The sequence below is a fragment of the Stenella coeruleoalba genome, assembly GCF_951394435.1.
Source record: "Stenella coeruleoalba genome assembly, chromosome: 20".
Lineage (NCBI taxonomy): Eukaryota > Metazoa > Chordata > Mammalia > Artiodactyla > Delphinidae > Stenella > Stenella coeruleoalba.
Window position 1 is genome coordinate 34,009,472 of NC_137166.1, and position 23,959 is coordinate 34,033,430.

Below are 23,959 nucleotides of genomic sequence, written 5' to 3' on the forward strand. Positions count from 1 at the left end.
CGGGCTCCGCAACAAGAAAAGCCACTGCAATGAGAAGCACGCGTACCGCGATGAAGAGTAGCCCCCGCTCACCGCAACTAGAGAAAGCCCACGCACAGCAACGAAGACCCAACGCAGCCAAAAATAAATAAATAAATTTATAAAAAAAAATAATCCTCTCTGAGGGACGCACTTGGGGCAACAGCTCATCCCAGACTCCAGACCATCACCAGGATGGTCCCATCTCTCTTCAGTTATGGGTTGTGAATTCTAAAGGGGAGATCTCAGATTAGATCTGGCGAGAGGCAGAGAAATAGCTGGAGAGGGAGAAGGTTGGAAAAGGTGAGGGATAGGCCAAGCCTTCGTTTTTCCAAAGGCTCTGGGAAAATAGGGATAGAGTAACAAAGAGCCGCTTTACATTTGCTTAAAACTCTGGCTTCTGCATTCTCGAGGCTGGTTGGAGATGTCAGCCAGCCCTGCAAGCTTCTGGCTGGAGAAACCTGAGGGTCATGAATGGACTCAGAGCAGCATCGAGATGAGAAGTGTGTATGCTGAGCAGGGCACTCCTGTGTTTGAATCTGACACTGAAGAGCTGCTCAGTCAGAAGCAGACTCAGAGACAAGGGCTGGAGTGCAAATGTTTATTTAGTGAGCACAGGAGGGGAGGGCGGAGATGAGGCAGGGAAGGGGAAGAAGCCAATAAAGAGTGGGCTTTTGAGCAACTCGCGCTCATCCCCTCTGAGGCACCCTGGGAATCAGTGTACAGCGTGTGCCTGAGAGAGGTGGAGCTGGGGTATTTATACACTGACTCTCATCACCATTGGTTGAGGGCGGCTCCTAGGGACACTAACTCTGCAGCACTCAGGTCCACCTTGTGCCTGGGCAGAGTCAGTGTAGGTGACCTCAGGCAGAGATGGAGGTGCTGGCCGTTGGAAGTCGAACCTTCAGGCACTGAAGTTATACGGCGAGATATGGGTGGAATACCTAAGTGTCTGCTGCAGCAAGTTACTTAGCCCAAGCCTCAGTTGCTTCATCTGTAAAATTGGGATAATAATAGCAATACTGTTGGAAAAAAAAATAAGTAAGAAGCCCTGTCTCCTAGGGTGATTGTGAGAGTGAATGAGAGAATGCTCACACGGCGCTTGCTTCGGTGCTGGGCGCACAGCGCATGCCTTGTATGTGGGTGCTTCGTTCATGTATTTGATGGATATTTACCGAGTGCCTCAGGGTGCCAGGCCAGCAGGTAGGAAGACGATGGTCGCACTCCCGGCAGCAGTGCGTGGCCAGCCTCCTGGACTCTCAGGTAGAAGGACCAGCATTGCAGCTGCCTCCCAGGGGCCCCCGCGGGTGCCCGCAGTGGTCACCGGCACAATAACGCATGCTTTAGAGGCTGCTGTCTCTTCCCTGCCTCCCTTCCCCACTCCTTTAAGTGCTTCTTGGCATTGCCTCCTAAATAATCTACCTGCCCTGGAATCCTCAGCTTGGAACCTCCTTGGGGGAGTGGGAGCGGGACCCAGACTAAAACAGCTCATGACCAGGAGGTGCACTGTTCTTTTTTTTTTTTTTTTTTGCCAGGAACAGCCACAGAGAGTTTGTTCACTTTAATTTTTAAATTAAAGGGTACAATCGTGTACCCTTTGAATACCCAATAAAAACGTTCATTATGCAAAACAGTACAACCTTTTTCATCTTTTATTTTATTTATTTTTATTTTTTATTTTTTGTGGTACGCGGGCCTCTCACTGCCGTGGCCTCTCCCGTTGCGGAGCACAGGCTCCAGACGCGCAGGCTCAGTGGCCATGGCTCACGGGCCCAGCCGCTCCGCGGCATGTGGAATCTTCCTGGACCAGGGCACAAACCCGCGTCCCCTGCATCGGCAGGCGGACTCCCAACCACTGCGCCATCAGGGAAGCCCTCATTCTTTAATAATACTGTAAATATTTCAGAAAGGATGTATTGTTTCTAATGAATATCAAAAAAGTCACTGCAATGATGTTTCGCCTGCCCCCGCATTTCCCTCCCCGCCCCCCAAAGTTACCCAAATACTAGTAGGAAATTACAAAAAGCAAAGAACAAAAACCCTCCCTCCACCCTGCACCATGAGTCTCGTGAAGTAAGTGAAGTGTTAAGTGCCACAAGTACAATGCGGCATGTCCCCAACCAGGCCGTGGGGCTGTGCACTGGCGACAGTGGTTGGTGGAGAGCCAGTAGCAGCAGCAGTGGGGAGACCCCCTCCCCGACCTGTTGGGAGAAGAGCAGACGAGGATGGGCACAGGTAGGGGCTCAGCTGGAGCCCCGGACTTCCTGCACCCATTTCCTGGGTCCACTAGCTTAGCTTTGCCTCCTCAAGTCTCACCTAGTTCTTCTCACTGCCTGCCACACCCCTCCCGCCTGGAATGTCTTTCCCCACTTCCTCCCCTTGGCAAACTTCCTGGCTCTGCTTCCTGGACCGGCAGCCTGTCTCTTTTCCCTTAAACACACCTGACAGTTTCTCACTCTCCCTCTGTCACCAGTGGATTCAGGGTGTGCTATTACTTCCATGATATTTTAATTTAAATCAACGTTTTAATCAGCTCAGTTTTTATAAACTGCGGTAAAATATATGTAACAAAATTTACTATTTTAAGCCATTTTAAGTGTGCAATTCGGTGGCATTCAGTTGTGCAAACATCACCACCATCCACCTCCAGAACGTTTCCATCATCCCAAACTGAAATTCTGCACCCATTAAGCGGTAATTCCCAATGCCCCTCTCCCCCTGCCCCTGATAACTTCTATTCTGCTTTCTGTCTCTGTGAACTTCCCTATTCTAGGTACCTCATATTAATGGCATCATATAATATTTGTTCTGTGTCTGGCTTGTTTCACTTAGTATGTTTTCAGGGTTCGTCCATATTGTAGCATGTGTCATAATTTAACTTTTTTATGACTAACTACTACTCCACTGTATGTGTATACGACATTTGCTTACCCATTTATCTGTTGATGGACATTTGGGTTGGCTTACTTTTTAAACTCGACTAAGTCCTAAGCAATAATATCCATGAAAGCAAGAGTTGGATGGTAAACTTTGCTTTGAATACCTATGAAATAAATCCGTAACTAACAAAATAAGAAAATAAAAGTGGGGACTTCCCTGGTGGTCCAGTGGCTAAGACTCCACGCTCCCAATGCAGGGGGCGCAGGTTCAATCCCTGGTCGGGGAACTAAGATCCCACATGCCGCCGGGCAACTAAGCCTGTGTGCCGCAACTACTGAGCCCACGCACTCCAGAGCCGGCACGCCACAAGTAGAGAGAAGCCTGTGTTCCACAACTACTGAGCCCATGCGCTCTGGAGCCGGCACGCCACAACTAGAGAGAAGCCCGCGTGCTGCAACGAAGGGCCCACGTGCCGCAACGAAGATCCTGTGTGCTGCAACTAAGACCCAACACAGCCAAAGAAATAATAAAATAAGTAAATTTAAAGAAAGAAAAGTGTCTGGGACCACCTGAAGTGACGCTGCCTGCCACCAGGGGTTCACAAGCTACTCTGGGCAACATTGTGAGCATTTACAGCACAAAACCAGGCTTCATCCATTGCTGAGTCTCCAGGTCTAGCCAGTGCCTGGTGCCTTAGAGATGCTCAAAATTGTTTGCTGGTTGCTATAGGTCTGGGGGCCAGGAGAAGCCAGAGCTGTGTTCCCTCAACAACTCGCACAATCCTGAAACTCACATTCCCACCAACTTGCGCTGAGACTTGGGGTACCTCCTGGGCCCCTGGAGCCTGCTTATATCATCACCGCCTGCCCCCGCCCATGTTCCCTCACCCTTACCCCTTCAGTGTGTTCTCAGCCTGACCTCCAGCTGCCAGCCGCTGCGTTCCTTTGCCTGCTGGCTTCCTCGGGGCACTTGAGCCCATTTTGCAGCCCACACTGCAGACTGGAAGTGCCAGAAAAGTAATAGCCCCTGGAAATAGCTTTTACCCGATGACTGACAGAGTTGGTAGATAAATGCTCCATCCCCCTCGGCCCTCGGGTAGGATAATTCTGAGGTGGTGCACGGTCCACGCTGGCTTCCAGGGCTGCCCAGCAAGACTGAGCCTCAGTGGTAACAGGCTTGATAAACACACCCTTTGCTAGTTTCTGTCCCCTCCCCATCTACACCTCCTCTTCCACGGGTACTTCCTGAGACCTCCGCCCAAGTAAACAACTTACAACAGAACCCTTGTCTAGCCTCTGCGTCTGGAGGAACATAACCTAAGACACTGGAAAACATTAGATTTCCGCTAATTTTCCATGCCTGGGAAACCTATTTTTCCTTTTTGATTGCTTTCAATACAGCAATTGGGATGGGGGTCGGTTGGGGAGAGGACTAGAAATTGCCTCGATTTCCAGCGGTCTGTTTTCCACAGGGGTTACCCCAACCGGATAGAGCTTCTCAAAGAAATGGAAACATTGTAATTAACATACAAAATCCTTACTTCTGATGTTATTAAATTTGTTACGCTTATACAGTGCAGAGCATATTGAAAAGGCAAATTAAAATGTTATGTGTTAATAAGCTTGGATTAAATTGGGCTTTGAGAACCTGGGGAAGCGGAGTGAGTCCCACATGGACGCTGTGTAGGGTGTTTAAGGAGCCTTTTCCTCGCCTTGAAGCTGCTGCCACTGAAATTACTTGAGAAGACACAGGATCTTAAGAGGAACCTCCCCAGTCTGAAAGTACAGACTTCTGAGTGTGTTTCTGTCAAGTGTATGCACTTTGGTCTCCTGACAGGAGAGTGGAGGAAGAAGGGGGAAACTAAGTATTCAAAAGGAACGAAAGGGCTTCCTTGGTAGCGCAGTGGTTGAGAGTCCGCCTGCCGATGCAGGGGACACGGGTTCGTGCCCCGGTCCAGGAAGATCCCACATGCCGCGGAGCGGCTGGGCCCGTGAGCCATGGCCGCTGGGCCTGCGCGTCCGGAGCCTTGCTCCGCAACGGGAGAGGCCACAACAGTGAGAGGCCCGCGTACCGGAAAAAAAAAAAAGGAACAAAAAAACCCCACCCACTCTCAGCAGAGTAAGCCCTAGGAGCTGGACCGCAGCCATGAGGGTCCCCCTCCCACCAGCTCTTGGTGACTGGTGTCTCAAGCTTGGAGGACTTGAGTGAACAAGCTTGGCCAGGATGGGGCTGTGCTGTTCCCAACCTTTGCAGGAATGTGGAAACCCTCAGCTGGAGGGACTCAGGACTGAAGCCAGAAAACCTCTCCCTCCTGGCAAGGCTGCTGAGGGCACCTAGCCACGCCAAGGGGCTCCATCACAGTCCTCATCCGGTTTCCTGTGGCCTTGGAAAGCTCTCCCTCTTTCTTGGCCTTCCAAACGCTGCTTTCTCCCCTGGTCTCCTCCCACCTCTCTGATGGCTCCTCCTCAGACTCCCCACTCGGGACACCTCTCCCATGGTGGTCTTCCCCTTGGCCCCAACCTAGCTCTCTACCATTTTCACTCTTCACTTTCTTCTTGGGTCATCTTCCCACTCCTGAAATTTCTTCTTTCACTTCCTCCTCTGCTGATGATTCTAGATCTCTCTCCTCTATCTAGATCTTCCTCCGAAAATTTTATGTGTGGTGCACCTGGGCTACCTCCACCCAGGATCCCCAAGCTCAACATCTCCCAAATGGAGAGTACCCTCTTCCCCTGTGACAGCTCCCTAGCTTGTGTCTCATCTCTTCTAAAATCCAAGCTGGAATCCAGGGAACCGTCCTAATGCTGTATTAGTTATCTAGTGCTGTGTAACAAATCACCATGAAATTTAGCACCATTAACAGAATAAACATTTACCATCTCACACATATTTGGGGGTTGCAGTCAAGATGCTGGACAGGACTGCAGTCACCTGAAGGTTTGACTGGAGCTCGAGGGTTTGCTTCCAAGGTGCTCACACACATGGCTGTTGGCAGGAGGCCTCAGTTCCTCACTTGTGGATCTCTCCAGAAGCCTGCTTGAGTGTCCGCATGACATGGCAACTGGATTTCTCCGGAGCAAGTGTTCCAAGAGAGAGCAAGGAGACAGCTGTGATGCCTTTTATGACCTAGACATTCACCATCCCTTTTACCATATTCAATTCATTGGAAGCAAGCCACTAAGGACAACCTGCACTCAAAGGGAGGGAGCTAGCCTCCACCTTTTGGAGGGAGGAATGTCAAAGGGCTAATGGACATATTTTAAAATCACTGCAGATACTTTCTTGCCACATCTGTCCTTTCGACATCTGACTAGCCTCAAATCCCATTGATTAACATGTTTTTTTTAAATTATAAAAGTTAATACAGATTTACTGCAAACAATTAAGAAAATATAGAAAAGTAGAAAGAAGGGAAAACACCTCCAATCCTACCACTAAAATAATCTTACAATTTGGGGCATTTCCATGCAGGCTTTTCTCTGTATACAGCTGTATTATCAGGTGGGGGAAGGAGTGGTGTTGCCAGGACCCACCAAGTGCTGGAGCAGTGGGAGGAGGGCTGCCAGGAACTGTGGCCTTCAACTGAGCCACTGACAGAACCATAGAGAGACAGAGAGGGAGCCAGAGAAATAAGCACCCTGGCCTCCTCTTCTCCCACCCTCTGATTTCCCCTGGTGCCCCCCCATTGACTGAACCACAGGAAATCAGCTGGTGGGAAGCTGTGGTGATGCAGGCTGTAGTTAGACCCAGGATTTAGAGGGAGGAGAAGGGTGAAGAGTGTACATAGAGGGGGGCAAATGGAAAGTCAATAGCACAGTAGACAGGTACCCTTAAAACAATCTGAGGTCATATTCTTATATGATTTTGAATTCTCTTTGTTTTAATCTAAACTTAAAATTGCTTACTGTAAGAATTTTTCCAAGTTGCTTCATAGTCTTCAAAATCATGCTATTGAATGGCTGTGGAACATCCCAAGGACTGACACTTACTGACTTCTTGCAACCATTCCCTGTTCTTCCCACACAGCCTTCATCTGACCCCTTGTACCAACTTGCTGGTTCACCTCCCATCTGTGGCTTTACCTCCTCCAATCCATCCTCTATCAGTCTCTGGAGGGACCATTCTGTGACATAGATCTCGTCATGTTATTTTCCTGCTTAAGACCCTTCAATGGTTCCCCACTATTCTTGGGATGAACCCCAGACTCTTCTATGTGTCTGGCAAGGGCCTGCAAGCTGTGGTGCCTCCTCTTCTCCAGATTCAGCTCCAGCCTCTCCCTACAGGCATCACAGGTCCAGCCACACTGGTTCTGCTGATGGGAGGCAGTGTATGTCGTGGTTAGCGCTTGAGCACTATAGCCAGTCTGCCTGCGTTCACATCACAGCTCTCCTACTTGTCAACTCTCTGACTTTGCACAAGTTTCTCCACCTGGAAAACATGGGTAATGATATGCCTCGGGGTGGGGGGACTCTGAGTTAATGCATGAAGAGGATTTGGAATGGTCCTTGGAGTATCATGACTGCTCAGTATGTCTATAAGGTGTTACCATCATCATCATTATTATTACTCCCCAAACACACCAGAGCATTTTTTTTTAATTAATTTTTTTTGGCTGCATTGGGTCTTCGTTGCTGTGTGCGGGCTCTCTCTAGTTGTGGCGAGCGGGGGCTACCCTTTGTTGCTGTGCATGGGCTTCTCATGGTGGTGGCTTCTCTTGTAGAGCATGGGCTCTGGGTGCAGGGGCTCAGCAATTGTGGCGCATGGGCTCATTTGCTCCGCGGCATGTGGGATCCTCCTGGGCCATGGATCGAACCCGTGTCCCCTGCACTGGCAGGCGGATTCTTTTTTTTTTTTTTTTTTTTTGTGGTACGTGGGCCTCTCACTGCTGTGGCCTCTCCCGTTGCGGAGCACAGGCTCCAGACGCGCAGGCTCAGTGGCCACGGCTGACGGGCCCAGCTGCTCCGCGGCATGTGGGATCTTCCCGGACCGCGGCATGAACCCGTGTCCCCTGCATCGGCAGGCAGACTCTCAACCACTGCGTCACCAGGGAAGCCCAAGGCAGGCGGATTCTTAACGACTGCGCTACCAGGGAAGCCCCACTGGAGCAGTTTTAAAACATGCCTTCCCATCAAGACCCAGGGTCCACGGCTCCTCCCCTTGAATCTGGGTCAACTTAAGATTGTTTCAACCAGTAGAATGAAGTGGGAATGATGGTTTGTGACTCCTGAGGCTGGGTTATACAAGGTGGTGCAGCTTCTATCTTTTCCCAAAAATAGTCATTATTAGAGCCCTGATCTTCGAGTCTGACTACCCTGAGGTGGCCATGATGTGAGGAAGCCCAAACTGCGTAGACAGGCCACGTGCAGGCACTCTGGCTGGCAGCCCTAGTCTTTTGAGTCATCCTGGTCCAGTGCCAGACATGTGAATAAATGAGGCTTCAGACAATTTCCACCCCCGACTCTGAGTTGCTCCAGCCTCAAGTTTTCCAGATGAGGCCCCAGACACTGAGGTGCAGAGACGCTCTGCCCTGTCTGAATTCCCAACCTACTGGCTACGAACATAATAAAATGGTTGTTTTAAGCTGCTAAATTTTGGCATAATTTATTACACAGAAATAGATAACCAATACACACATAATGCTCTTCTTTTCCCCTTGGCAAACTCCTGCACATTCTTCAGGACCCTAAAAAAAATGTCATCTTCTCTGTGAAGGCTTCTCTGATTCCTCCCCACCCTTTCCTCACTGTGTGAATCTGTTTTCTCATCCATCTCTATCATTAGATCAGGCATCCTGAAGGGCAGGAACTTAGGTCCACATTTATCTAGAGGGTTACATTTGCTGAATGAATGAATAAATGAGGCCAGAGCTCTTTCTCCACAGGAGTTGACCTGCGTGGCAGAACTATCTGGAATAGATTGGCATAATTTCCACACTGTGGGACTACATAAATATTGGTATAGTGAAGAAAAATCCTGACTTATTCAAATCTTATATAATCACCTGGGGAACTTTAAAAATGTCCAGCCACAGGTCCCACCCCAGGTCAGCTGAATCACACTCTGTGCAGGGGAGGCCCAGGTATTGGTGCTTTAAAAATACTTCCCAGGTGATTCTAACAGGCAGCCAGGGTGGAAAAGCACTGCTGTTTAACCATGACAACAACATTAGTGATGATGCTGGCTAAGGCTTTTTTTTTTTTTTATGTATGCCTATCATTTTTTTTTCATTTATTTATATTTGGCTGTGTTGGGTCTTTCTTGCTGCGTGTGGGCTTTCTCTAGTTGCAGTAAGCGGGGGCTACTCTTCGTTGCAGTGCACGGGCTTCTCATTGTGGTGGCTTCTCTTGTTGCAGAGCATGGGCTCTAGGCACGCGTGTTTCAGTAGTTGTGGCACGCAGGCTCAGTAGTTGTGGCTCATGGGCTTAGTTGCTCCACGGCACGTGGGATCTTCCCGGACCAGGGCTCGAACCTGTGTCCCCTGCATTGGCAGGCTGATTCTTATTCACTGCATCACCAGGAAAGCCCTGGCTAAGGCTTTTTGAGTACTTACTATGTGCCAGGGGTTGTCCTATGTTTTTTCGTGAATTAATTCATTTACTCGACCTGAACACACTATGGGGAGAGACTATAATCATCTCCCACTTTAACAGCTTTATTGAGGTATAATTGACATACAATAAATTATACCTTTTAAAGTATATAATTTGATATTTTGACACACACACATACATCAGCACAAACAAGACAGGGAACATAGTCATCTCTCCCAAATGTGTCCTCGTGCCCCCTTGTAACTCCTCCCTCCTGCCCTTCGCCGGTTCCCTCTGTCCACAAGTAGCCACAGATCTGCTTTCTGTCACTACATGGGTTTGCATTTTCTTTTTTTAAAAATTAATTAATTATTTTTTATTTGGCTGCATCAGGTCTTAGTTGCCACACGTGGGATCTTTTGTTGCAGTGCGTGAGCTTCTCTCTAGTTGTGGCGCCAGAGCACGTGGGCTCAGAAGTTGCAGTGCTCAGGCTCTCTAGTTGTGGTGCGTGGGCTCTAGAGTGTGCGGGCTGAGTTGCCCTGAGGCATGTGGGATCTTAGTTCCCCAACCAGAGATCAAACCCGCAACCCCTGTATTGGAAGGCGGATTCTTAACCACCGCACCACTAGGGAAGTCCTGGCATGTGGACTCTTAGTTGCGGCATGTGGGATCTAGTTCCCTGACCAGGGATTGAACCCAGGCTCCCTGCTTTGGGAGCGTGGAGTCTTAGCTACTGGACCACCAGGGAAGCCCCTGCATTTTCTTGAATGTTATACAAAATCATACAGTATGTACTTTTTTGGTCTGGTTTCATTCACTTGTAATAATTTTACTATTCATCCCCCTTGCTGTGTGTATTGATAGTCCTTTCCTTTTCGTTGCTGGGTAGTACCCCACTGTGTACAGGTATCACATCATCCCCCATCTGGATGAGGAGACTCAGGTTCAGAAAAGTGAAGTGACTTGCCCAAGATCACTTGGCTGGTAAGCGGTGAGCTTGAACCCAGGTGGTTGCCTCCAGGGCTAGCTTGCTGAACTGCCACCTCTGCATTTTCTCTCCTTGGGCCATGATGCCCTTCCCTGTGGCAGGCAGAATAATGCACTCTCCCCAACTCCAAAAAAAAAAAAAAAACTGTTCATGTCGAATACCTGGAATCTGTGAAGATGGTACATAAGATGGCAGGGGGGAATTAAGTTTGCAGATGGAATTAAGATTGCTATCAGCTGACCTTAAAATAAAGAGATTATCCTTGGTTATCAGGGTGGGCCCAATACAATCACAAGGGTCCCTGAAAGTGGAAGAGGGAGGCAGAAGAAGTGGGTGTAGTTGGAAATTTGAAGATGTTATGTTGCTGGATCTGAAGATGGAAGAAGGGGCCACAGCCAAGGCATGCAGGTAAAAGACAAGCAAACCGGTTCTTCCTTAGAGCTTTCAGAAGCACAGCCCTGTTAACACCTTGATTTTACCCAAATGATGTTACCCCATTTCAGACTCTGACCTCCAAGTCTGTAAGATAATACATGTTTGTTGTTTTAAGCCACTAAGTTTGTGGTGATTTGTTATAGCAACTGTAGGAAACCGATACAGGTGACCTTGACCCAAGCCCATTTGGAAGGTATGTCTGAGGTCAGCGAGGCTGTAGGGTGTTCAGGGGCAGCTGGGGCAGACTGAGTCAGAGCAGGTGGAACCCTGGCAGAGTGTCCATTCCCCTGTCCCCTGCCCCAGGCTCAGCCACCAGGCTCTGGCTGAAATATTCCCAAGGTCACAGGGGCAGCTGGGAGATGGGAGGTCCTGGAGCTCACAGATATCTGGGCAGAACAAACTATTCCCTAGTTCTTTGCAGTCCTAAGGTGAATGCAAGAGGCAGGCATTCTCCACCACCTGAGCCACACAGACCCCAGCCCTAGCTGCAGAGGATGCTAGGAGTGTGGGCATGCCGGCCCAGGGTCGGCCATGCAGTGGGACCTCAGAAAACAGAGAAGTTCAAAGTCCTTGGAGAAGGCAGGGCTCGTGGGAGCCCGAGGGGGCTGACAGCGAGTGAGGGCATGCTTAGCGCCCAGCATTCTAGGCAGAGAAGGGCAAGGGCAAAGGCTGGCGGGGAGAAGGAGGCCAGGGTCAACATCCGGTCAGGAAGGAGCTGGACTTTCCTAACTGCATTTAAGTCGATAATCATCAGATTTATGTACGAGAAGGCAGCTCTGGCTGTTTTGTGGCTCATGGATTGGCGGCGAACAAAGCAGGAGACCACCTAGGAGGGGAACTAGCTGTTCAGGTGAGAGACATGGTGGCCGGCACTAGAGTGGTGACGATGAGCTGGAGAGGAGGGGACATCTTTGGGAGAAGAGGGGGCAGCTGACAGCCGGTGGGAAGCCCCCTCACCCAGAATGAACCCAGACATGGCTGTGGTCATGGCTTCAGGATTTGCCTCCCAAAGGCTTTAAGGCTGACACCTGGGGCTGCACTCAGCCCACTGTCCAGGCCTGGCCTAACCCAGCCAAGTGCAAGGCCAAATAATGCTGAAAAATCATGAATCCCGGGGTGAGGTTAAGGGATCTTTCTTCATTGTCATCTTTTATTGCAGGCATGATTCCCAAGGAAGTTTAAGAAAGCCTTCCTGAGGAAGAGCGAGAGCTGGAAGAAGCTTCCTGGCCTATGAGCATGTTGTTGGTCTGTGGTGCATCTGGGCAGGAGGAGGGAGGATTGGTGAGCTGTCCAGGTGGTAATTGGGGCCCAGATGTCCTTTCTGGCCCTGGAGATGATGCCCTCATCAGGGCAGGGTCTGTAGAGTGCCATCCGCGGTGCTGGGGCACCAACTTCCATGTGAGGGGCTGTGTGTGTGAAGCCTGAGGGAGGGGACCCCACCCTGTAGGCTCCATCCTCAAGGAGGGACCCCTGACACTGTGTCCAGGGCCCAAGCCTGCCCTGGCCCTCGTACCACTGACCAGGGCTCTGGGGAGCTGACAGCCAGACTGACAGGGCCAGGGGCCATCTGGGCAGCCACCATCTCTCCTCCAGCCTGTTCCTTTTCTGCCGCTGCCATGGTGACAGGCCACTATATGTCCTACTGGGATGGGCTGAATTGGGTCCCCTCAAATTTCATATGTTGAAGTCCTAACCCCCAGGACCTCAGAAAGTGACTGTACTTGGAGATGGGGTCTTAAAGAGGTAACTAAGGTAAAAAGATGTCATAATAAAAAAGGAAATTTGGACACAGACACATGCAGAGGGAAGATGAGGTGAAGATACATGAAGACAGCCATCTACAATCCAAGGAGACGTCTCAGAAGCAACCAACCCTGCCGACACCTTGATCTTAGATTTCTAGCCTCCGGAACTGTGAGAAAATAAATTTCTGTTGTTTAAACCATGCAGTCTATGGTACTTTGTTACGGCAGCCCTAGCAAACTAATGTACCTACCGTGACAGCATTCACAGCAATGAACACACACCGTGGTGAGCTTACGGTGTGCCGGGCACGGTGTCAAGCCTGACCCACGTGTCGTCACTCTTATTCCTCACTAACCCTGGAAGGTAGAGATCAGGGACCTTGTTGGAGTGGCCTGGCTCTGCCACCTACCAGCTGTGTGATCTCACGTGACTTGCTTTGCCTCTCTGGGCTTTAGTCTCCTTGTCTGTCCACTGGTGCTGGAATAGTACCTACATCCAAGGGTGGTTTTAAGGAATGATTTAGACCAGTTCCAGGAACGTAGTTGGTGCTCACAAAATGCTGGCTATTATCGTTCTTCTCGTTTTACAGATGTGAAAATGGAGGTTCTGAGAGGTGAAGTAACTTGCCCAAGGTTGCACAGCGAGCAAGTGGTGGGGCGAAGATTCGAATCCAGACGAAGCGGACCCTGAGCGAACTCTACTACCCCCTGCGGCCCAGAGAGCACAACGCCCACGTCTGCGACTCAGTCGGCCACACTACTGGAAGTTAGTCTTGCCATACTACGAAAACCATCTGTTTGGGGTTTACCTCCCCTGCCACACTGAGTCTGTCTTTGGGGCTGGGCCTTATCTCGTGTGCTGGAGCATCCCAGCTCTGAACACAGGCCTCTGAGGATATTTGGGAACCAGACTCAAATGGCACGCAGCCTAAGGTCTCAGTCTCTGGGCTCCTGGCCCCCACTGCAGCCCTGTGCAGTGGGCGGGGCAGGGGAAGTGACGACCCGAGAGGAGAGCAACTTGTCCAAGGACACGCAGCAGGGAAGCAGAAAGAATGGGAGGAGAGCTCTGCTCTTCCTACAGCCCCACATCCCATCCCTGGTTCACCGTACCAGGCACCCCCACAAGGAGGTGAGACTGTGTCTGGGGTCCCGGGAGGGGACAAAGCCTCTTGACCCTGAGTGGTCTGCTGTCCTGGGCATTGGCCTGTACCAGCACCCCGAAATGCCTGTACCAGCCAGGGGTATCACAGGCCTGTGAGCTCAGAGACCCGCAAGACGAGGAGGGCTTCAAGGGACCTATCAGGGGATCTGCGGCCCTCGCTGGAGAGACTTGTGTCCAGAAACTCAAGAGGTGAACTTGATCTATCTCTTCACCTGGTGAGGGGTGGTCCAGACCACATTTCCTGCATCCTTTTGCAGGGCCTAACTGTAACCTCTGCTCTGAGTTCAGTGGTTTATGGTAGAGATGAGAAAATTCAGCAAATCTAGCCTGCTTGGAGGGCCCACAGCCAGCTTTCCACCCACTAAGGCCTGCAAGGTGGGGACAGGGTTCCCTAGACCACAGACTGAATCGGGCCTGAGTGTTCCTCGTGTGCTTCTTGCCTCCTTACCCACATTGGCCTTGGGCATCCTGGGCCTTTGGCATCCTGAGTGCTGTGTCTTTGTTTTTCCTTGAAAGAGAGCTGGGGACCAAGAAAGGGTTAAGCAGCTCCCAGGCTGACCTGCAAAGATGGAAGACATCACTCCCAGATGACCACCCACAGATCTCTAATCTGGCCTGTGCTGTGGTGAGGGGGCGTCTCTGGGTCTCCTTGCCCACCCTGCCCTTGCCTTCGCAGCGTCATCTTTGGCCTGAAGAGCTGGGACAGCCTCTTCATGGGTCTTGGCCTTTCTGGAAGGCTGCGTGAGAGAGCTCTCTGGCCTCAGTTGGTCATTTCCCTCTAAAATCCTTTAAAGGGGTTTGATGAATGGAAGCTTCTTAACTGGCCCCATGGCCTGTGTAATCTGGTCCCCAACAGCTTATGCATGCTACTCTCTACAGGCCCTGTAGGTCTTGGCATATCCTGTTAGCTTAAAACACTTCTGTCATCTCCCTGCCCCTTTCCCCACACCCAGCCAGGGGCAGACATACCCACAGATCTTGGCCTTCTTTCCTGCTGGGCCCACCTGGAGACCCCATGCCCCGGGGAACAGTACCCATCAATCACAGATGGCACGTGAGACGAAACCCATCTGCTGCCCGTGAATGTGTTCAGGTCCCAAGGTGTCTCCCAGCTCTCACCTGCTGCTTTCTAAGTCAGTTCCAGCCTCAGTTTGCCCTTCCGTAGGATGGGAGAGGAGACCTCTGCCTACTCCCTCATTCTAAGTGGCTGAGAATGTGAATCAGACTGTCCATCTTCACCTAGGCCTCTGTTTCCTCCAGGTCTGACCCAGCTCCCACCCCAGAACATTACCTTCCAGTTATGGATTTCCACTCGGACACCTGACAGCTCCCAACAGGTAGCTGAATCCAGTTCATAATGTACCCCCCTGTAATTATCAGAATATTTAAATTATCTACGTAGATGTGGACTCATTTGCTGGAGCCTCTGAGTTACACAGTCCTGCAAGCTTCTGGGTCACGAAATGGGCACCCGGCAGCAGAGGCTGAGGGGTTGGCTGGGAGCAGGGCCTTCCCAGGCTGATGTACAGATGCATGCCTCCTGCTTCCCAGGGGTTAAGGGGTGTCTTCCACACACAGAGTGACCTCCTCTTAAAATGACTCCAAGACAGTTGTGTAGGGTCAGAGATGAGCACAGGACTGAAAGCTGGGAGAGCTGGTTTCTTCCCAGTCCCAGTTCTATCCCTTGAACCTGACCTGTGGGTATCTGGACAATCCTCTGTCCCTCTGACATGAGTTTCCCCATTTGTGCAACGAGCGAAGTCAGATAGGGAACATAGCCGGTGTGGTGGAGTGGACGGAGCCCTGATGAACTGGTGGCTTGTGCCAGCCCTACAGCAGCTCCACACTGTCTCTCTGCTCCAGTCAACTGTAGGTGGCTACCTTGTGTAAATACAGCTATGTGGTCTGATTTTCCAACTATTGAAGGAGTAAAAAAATCTGGATTTTGGTGTGAAATTTCCTGATTTTTACCTGCTAGCAAAGAATTCAAAATTTTATAAAACACTGTAGGACCAAAGAAAACATGCCAGGGATCCTTGCTTGCTAGCTTTGGACTGGAGAATTTCCTGACATTTAGTGCTGTGGTTCCCATCTGGGTTACACACTAAAATCACCTGTGGATTAGGAAAAAGCTCAGGCCCACACCGCCCCACCCTGCCACCACTCCTTCTAGAGATTCTTTTTTTTTGGATGTGAACCATTTTTAAAGTCTTTATTGAATTTGTTGTAACGTTGTTTCTGTTTTATGTTTTGGGTTTTTGGCCGCAAGGCATGTGGGATCTTAGCTCCCTGACCAGGGATCGAACCCGCAACCCCCCGCATTAGAAGGCGAGGTCTTAACCACCGGACCACAAGGGAAGTCCCAAGAGATTCTGATTTAAGGTCTGGGGTGGGGCACCCTGGTGAACACAAGGCACCAGGTGAAGGGCTGAATCCTGTCTGTGCCGTGCATGGGCTGGGTGACTTGGGTAAGTTACATCACATCACCACTGAGCCTCCTCTTACAGATCTGACCAATGGGACTTGTGGACAATGCAGGAAGGATTCATTCATGGAAAGGTCTTGGCACATAAATGGTGTGCAGTGAATTAAGGTGAAAAAGCAATTGGTAGCTGCTTTTGACTTAGTAGCTTGGCCTTGGAAAACAAGTCCATCTTGCTTTCAAAACTGAGACAATGGAAAACTGCCCAGGGTTGGAGGTTGTGGGACAAGGGTCCCAGCTCCACCTCTGGCCAGCTGTGGAGTCTGGGGAGAGGTTCCTGGAGCTCGGCATTACCTACTTTTTTTTTTTTTTTTAATATATTTATTTATTTATTTTTGGCTGTGTTGGGTCTTTGTTGCTGCACGCGGGCTTTCTCTAGTTGTGGTGAGACGGGGCTACTCTTTGCACAACCGTGAGCGGTGCGCGGGCTTCTCACTGTGGTGGCTTCTCTAGGCGCGCGGGTTTCAGTAGTTGTGGTACGCAGGCTCAGTAGTTGTGGCTCGTGGGCTCTAGAGCGCAGGTTCAGTAGCTGTGATGCACGGGCGTAGTTGCTCTGCTGCATGTGGGATCTTCCCGAACCAGGGCTTGAACCCGTTTCCCCCGCATTGGCAGGCGGATTCTTAACCACTGCGCCACCAGGGAAGCCCCACCTACTTTCTTGAGCAATGTGTCGGCCAAGGCTCTCTTTTCATTGCAAATGCCAAAGATTCACTCCAAACTGATTTGAGGGTGGGGCATGGACTGACACAAATCAAAACTTCCATGTGTGTGGAGGGCAGGCACTGCCCTAGGGAATCCTCAGGCAGTTTTAGAGAGTAGGTATAATCAGCCCATTTGACTGGTGAGGAAACTGAGGTTCAGGTAGTATGACTCCCTCAGAGAGACATAGGCTGGGAGGTGCAGAGCTAGTTTGGAACCCAGGACCTAAGCGCATCTGACTCCCAAGATTAGGGTGGGAGATGCCGGCAGGGTCTGGACTGATAGGCAAGCAACAGAGAGAAGGGCTACGTTTATGGTCAGGGTGTGCCAGGAGTTGACAAAGATTCTCTCCAAGACCAACCTCTAATCAGGCTTTTCCGAGCTCTTTTTTAACTAGGGCTCGACTGTCGCACTTCTTTGCTCCCCTAAACTAAAGGGACCAGACTCCCAGACTCACATTAAAACAAACAAAAAACCGTACACAAGTCTCCTGGCTAATGAGGCCCGGGGCTGACGAGCCTCGTAGCCCCAGCGAACCTGGCCAGCGTGCTCTCGATTCGTTGGTTTTTCCGACCCCAGGAAGAGAGAAAGGAACCCAAGGGCCTGCGGAGTGACCGCCCAGGGACCCGGCGGCGCAGGGCGCCCCGACCAGCGCACTGAACGTTGGTCATCGCTCCCCGCATCTCCAGCCGCCTGCCCTGAGACACAAGATCGGGTATCTGGGCCCCTCGTCCCAACGACCCTGGGCAGCCGTCCCCGCCTCGCGGGCCAGGCCGCACCCAGGCCTCTCCCCTCCCCCCGCTCAGCCCCCGCCCGCCCCCGCCCACCTCCCGCCCGCTGCGCTGGCCCCTCGACCCTGGGATCTGGCCCCGGCCTCCCGCCGCCAGGTCCTCCCTCCCCCACCCCGCCAGCTGGGCGGCCCCTCAGTGGGGGGTCGGGGCCTCGCTCTCCCGCCCCTCCCCCGCGACCTCTACCCACCCCGGCCCCCTAGCCCCGCGCCCTGCGCTCCCAGCTCAGGGGCGCCCGCCCCTCCCCGCCTCCACCCGCCTCCACCCCTACTGCGGCGGCTTCCTCCTCCTCCCACCACCCGTGGCTCTGGAATTCCTGGTGGAACCTACTCCCCCGGCCGGCCCTGCCCCCGGCCGGCCCTGCCCCCGGCGCGCAAAAGCCCGCGAAGTGTGCTGCGCGGGCGCTGTGGCGCCGAGGGGCAAGTGGCTCGTGGCGGTCGTGGCCGTGTCGAGACCTAGCTGGGGTGTTTTCACGTGCACACGTGTTTCTGCATCCCACTGTGTTTATACACCGGTGTATAATTTTTTGTGCACACACCCTCAGTGACACTTGGGGAAAGTTTTCTGAAAACCCTGGGCTGGTAGTTTAAATATAAAAAGGCTTTGTTTAATGCCAGAAGCATCTCCCCTACGCTCTCTGGGAGTCACGGAATACTCACCTGCTTCCCTCTCCTCCTTAAAGACCTGGTGGCAGAGGCTCTTTCTGTTGGGAGTGGAGGTAGACTGAGGTTTCCTTGCATTGAGGAGAAGGTTCTTTCTGAGGTCCACCCCATCCCTTCATATCCCTTCCCCCAAAAGGCTTTCTTGGGACCCCAAGCTCCCCGGTCTGTCTCTCTCCTGTGGCTGTTTAACTCTGAATCTTACCCCCTCAAATATATGGGAAATGATGCCAGCGTCACTCTGGCTGCGGAATTCAAGTTGCAATGTGGCCAGTGTGTGGGGAAGGCTGAGGAGCAGTGCCATCGGAGGGTGTCTGGAGGGGAAGGTGGGCAAAGGGAAGAAGCTGATAGCAAAGGGAGCAGAGTGAGGGCCCTCATGGCAAGCACACCCCCTCCAAGTGGGGATGCTAACACCTGTCTCATAAAGGTTGGAGTTTAAAATTCCTTTATTGTACATTTAGTGGCTACACCTTTCTTTGTATGCATAGTAGGTACAAAGACAACTGTATATTTGTTGGGGGTTTGCAGGCGGAGGTATAGAATAGTGTAGAAGGGCATACACTTTGGATTCTGGTTTCAAATCCTGACCCCGCAATTGTACAACTTACCCGCTTCCGTGTGCCTCTTTCTTTCTCTGTGAAGTGGAGCCAATGGCAGTGACATATCTTCCAGGGTTATCATGAGGATGAAATGAGTTAATTTACATAAGCACTAGAACACTCCTGCCACATATATGGGCTGTGTGAGTTTCAGTTTTTATTATCTAGAACGGGATGGTACCACCTGTTTTTACATGGCCCTCCCTCGAGTTCAGAATGGTTTGTACATTTTTAAATGGCCGTGGTGGTGAAGGGGGGACAAAAGAAGACTAATATTTCAGGATGCTTGAAAATTATATGGGATACAAGTTTCAGTGTCCATAAATAGAGTTTTCTTGGAACACAGCCACGCCCATTCATTTTCATATCGTCTAGGGCTGCTTTCACACTACAAAGTAGTTAAGCAGTTGTGACAATGTCAGCGCCACAGGTGCAGGGATTTTTACCTGTTTGATCATTAGTGTTTCCCTAGTGACTGGAACATAACAGGTGCCCTATACGTTACATGAATGAGTATGGCTGTAGGCAATGGTGGGGTAGGGCTCCAACATTCCTAAACTAGACATGGGGGTCCAGAGTAATTTAAGCAGATGTTCCTTTGGAGATCAGAAGGGGCAGTTGTCCCCTCCACCACCGTGCTTCTCAGAGGGGAACCAAGGAATCAGACTGGCTGCTGGGAAAAAAACCTGCTGCCCATGTAAGCCTTACTTTAGGTAAGGCACTCACATACCTGGTTCAAGTGGGCTCTTTTTATGCAGCCAAACCACGTGAGCAGGCCCCCGCCCCCCGCCCCCCGAGAAAGGCAACTTGGGGTCATTTCTGGTGGGGGTCCCCATACCTTCCCTCCTCCTCTGACCCTCTCACTCACAGTGAGCAGGAGTGTGAGAATGGCTTCCTGCAGGAGAAGAACTTGACACTCCTGGGCCACACGTTCCACAAGGAGTTGTGGGGGGGCGGGATGGACCTTCGTCCTCTGGGGGAAGGAGGAGAAAGGAGGCAGCCAAGGCCCTCTGCTCTTCGGGAGCGTTTAGGATGTGATTCCACTTGGCTTTGCCAAGGAGCTCTTCAAAAGTCCAGGTGAGGGACATCCCTGGTGGTCCAGTGGTTAAGAATACGCCTTCCCATGCAGGGGACGGGGGGTTCGATCCCTGGTCGGGGAACTAAGATCCCACATGCCGCGGGACAGCTAAGACTGCGCACCGTAACTGAGCCCGCACACTGCATCTAGAGAGAAGCCCGCACTCCACAGCTGAGACCCGATGCAGGAAAAAAAATAATTCCAGGTGAAGAGTTCCTGTGACAGTGAGCTGAGAGAAATAAACAAATAGCCCAGTGTGAGAACCTGCACAGGTCCTCCTATCAGGAGGACACACCAGGCTGCCCAGGTGACTGGGCCTGAGGGCTGCATAATGCAGTCTCCCAGGGCTGGTAGGGGCTGCTTCCTTCGCTCAGTGTTTTCTGAAGCCCTACTGTGTGCTAGGTGCTGGTGATGTTGCCAAGAATAAGATTCAGGCCTTCCCCGGTGGAGCTCACAGCATGCTGGAACATAAGTAATTACGATGCACTGAGATAAGTGCGTGATCACAGGGCCCCTCGAAAAGGGTAAGGATACAGCCAGACATGTCACAGAAGAGGAAACCGAAACAGCCAAAAACACATGTAAAGAAGTTTGTATCTGGTCTAGAAAAAGAAATTTGACTCCTGGTCTAGAAAAATGCAAATGAGAGCCAGATGAAATGCCTTTTTTATGCCCATCAGATGAGCAAAATTAAAAATGGGTGGAGACTTCCCTGGTGGTCCAGTGGCTAAGACTCCATGCTCCCAGTGGAGGGGGCTCAGGTGTGATCCCTGGTCAGGGAACTAGATCCCACATGCCTCAACTAAAGGTCCTGCAAGCGGTGACTAGGACCCAGCGCAGCCAAACAAATAAATAAATATTTTTAAAAAATGGGTGATGTCACTTTGTTTTGGTTAATAAGGGGTTGGAGAGGGGAGGCGGGCTCCTATGTAGTTGGTGGAAATGTGAGTTGTTACAGTTTTGAGGGAAAAGAAATTTGGCAATATATATTAAAATGTAAACAAAACAAAACAGAAAACATAGCCTCTGTCCAGCAACCACACTCCTGAGATTCCATCCTGGGACCTGAGGATAAATATACAAGGATACTTACGGAAATGTTTTTTGAAGTGATAAAAACCTGGAAACATTTACCTCCAAGAGGAAAGGTCAAATTGTGATACGTCTACACATATGATAGTATGGGACCATGAAAAATGTTTTATTCTAAGTGCCCTGGAGTGCTTCCATGATATATGGTCAAGTAAGGAGAGCCAGAGGTGCACAAATGTCCAATGTCTGTAATGTGATGCACCTTTTAACACTAATACCAGCCCTGCCCCTTCCCGTTTAAGTACTTTTTGCTTGTATATGACCTGTGAACATGGAGAATCCCTCTGGAAGGCTACGCACCAGCCATCTTTGGAAGTGGGGACTGGGGAAGAGATAGAAAGAAAGAGAAGTTAACTTGGTTAACAGCAAAACCAGGAGGGTGTGCCCTGCATAATGTTGGCGGAAAATATGTGACCTAATGTTTATGTGGGGTACTATGGTAAATCTGTGAGAGCAAATTTGTAGATGGGCAATGAGAAGCTAATGTCATGGGCAAAGGAAAACATTGTTTTAATCTTGGGTGGGTTTGTGGGTAATTTTCTTTCTGCATTCCTGTAGTTTCAATTATAGTGCTTCTTATTCAGTCTTTCAAAAATAGAGAAAGATCATGTAATAGCAACATTATCCCCAGCTGCAAACTGGGCAGTTAATTCTGTCTGGGGGATGGGAAGTTCAGGGGTTTGAACAGAGCTTCAGAAGAGAGATAAGATGGGACATCCTTCATTGTTGGGAAACTGGCTAAAAATTGAGCTTGTCAGGGAGTGAGAACAACTGTCTACCCACCCCACACATCCATTCCCTACTTCTGGGAGGGTAAAGTTGCATTCTTTGCAAAAAGTAATTATTTTAGCGGCTAGGCTTGCCGTAGGCATTGGGGACAGGCAGCTAATGAGATACAAAAGTTCCCTGTCCTCACGGGGCTTCTAATCTAGTGGAAAAGACAGACATTAAACAAAACCAAATATACTGTTGTTGTTGTTATTATATCTCACTGCTTCTATTCTGTGACTTTGCTGAAAGCCCAAGTGAGGCCAAGGACCTGCCCAAGAAGAGACACAGCATTTCTGGCTTTAGATTTCTCCAAACCTTGGGATTAGCTTGACAGATACATTTGCATGAGGAAGGTCCCCAAAAGGTGTGTGTTTTTCTGTGCATGTTTCTGGATGTTGAAAGACACCTAAGTACAAGAGCCAGCGTCTACCACCTGACCTGGTGGATGGTCCTCCATGACAGGTGAGCCCTGCATCATGCCTGGAGATACAAACCTGCCTGATTCAATGCCTGTCACCCCCAAGGTGACCTAAGATCCCTCCCTTTCAACTCCCAGATGCCCTACTGGCTGTTTCTGCTCACTCTCTGCAGGGGCCCAACAAGCACCCTGTGGCCCCTGTGGAGCGGGCAGGGTAGCTGACCTCCCAGGGCCCTGCAGCCCTCACCCTGGGAGGTGGGCACAGCCTGGCTCCTTCCTTCTTACCAGGAGCTTTGGCTTCGCAGCCCCTCCCTCTGAAGGCACCCCTTCCTTTCTGCACCCACTCTTCCAAGGAGAGCAGCACGTAAACAGGGAGGCAGGGCCAGGGAGGGGCAAGAGAGGGCAGAACTTTGGCCTTGAGCTTCAGATGGCATCCCCGTAAAATGCAACCCTTGCCACCTCCACTGCCTGTTCACGGGGCCCTTCCCCCAGGGTCAAATGATAATTGAAGTGTTCAAGATACAATATTTCAGTTAAAGCCCCTGGAGCTTCCCTCCTGAAATGGAAAACAGGAGGGGCTTGGGTCTAGTTGGAGAGGGTAGACGGTACCTAGGACATTTGACTTGAAGCTACATTTGAGTAAGATTGAAAGAACATCACTTGTCCCTATCAAAGACAGCCCCCCCCAAATGTGGTAAATTTTTAACAAGTATTGGGGGCCTATGGGGATCTGCTATATTATTTTCTGCTTGTTTGAAATCTTCCCTAGTTAAAAATTAAAAGAATTTGAGAGTTGATGGAGATTTGGGGGAAGGATATCCCTCTCCACAAACTTGACACCTGATACAATTATCTGTGGTTCCCAAATACCATCTTTATCTCTATATCTGCCTATCCATGTCTTTTTAAACCATCAATCTAAAATCAATACATCAACACTATGCTTCAGGCAAGGTGTAGAAACTGAAATTAACTGATTGGGCAGGGGAAAATTTCCAGCTTTGGAGGGGCATCCACCTTAATTTCCATCCTGGCTCCATCCCTTAAGGTCCGTGTGACCTTAGACCAGTGAGTGACACAGCCTCTGGGAGCCTCTGTTCTCACCTGTAAAATGAAGATAATCACAGCGCGTGGGCATCAGCTTAGGTGCTGTAGGAAGAGCTCTCTGCAGGATATCGGGCTGGGCCTTGGGGATGGGGCACTGGGGAGAAAGGTGCGGAAGAGGGGGAGCTTATTCCTGCCTCAGGCCAAGGGGAGCGTGGTTCTGCGCCCCCCACCCCCACTCCTTCGACCTGAGGCCGAGTTTCTGGGAAATCCTTGGGGTTTGGAGGGCAAAGGAGGAGGACAGTTGGATGTTGGATTTTTGAAGGTGGGTTGGCGCCCCAACCCGTCCCGGGAGGCAGGTTTCGCACGGGCCATGGCGAGGAGGTGGGGAGCTGAGCGCTGCGGCGGGCTCCAGGGCCCCACCCCGGGATGGAGCATGAGCTAAGGGTACAGGACCAGGACTCTCTCTTGCTTGTGCACCACCTCTGCCTCCGTGGTACCCCAGGCAGGCAGCAGGGGGCCCGGGCTCTTCTGAGGATGAACCAGACCCACCAGGCTGGGGAGGTCGCTA

General features: G+C 50.8%; 1 long non-coding RNA gene across 1 annotated transcript in view; it reads left to right on the forward strand.

Moving 5' to 3' along the window:
• Nucleotides 1-13,344, forward strand: part of LOC307179230 — a 97,695-nt gene extending 84,351 nt beyond the window's left edge. The window contains exon 4 of the long non-coding RNA XR_013825346.1: nt 13,187-13,344. This is a non-coding gene — a long non-coding RNA (uncharacterized lncRNA). The remainder of the gene's footprint in view (nt 1-13,186) is intronic.
• Nucleotides 13,345-23,959: the final 10,615 nt, after the last annotated feature.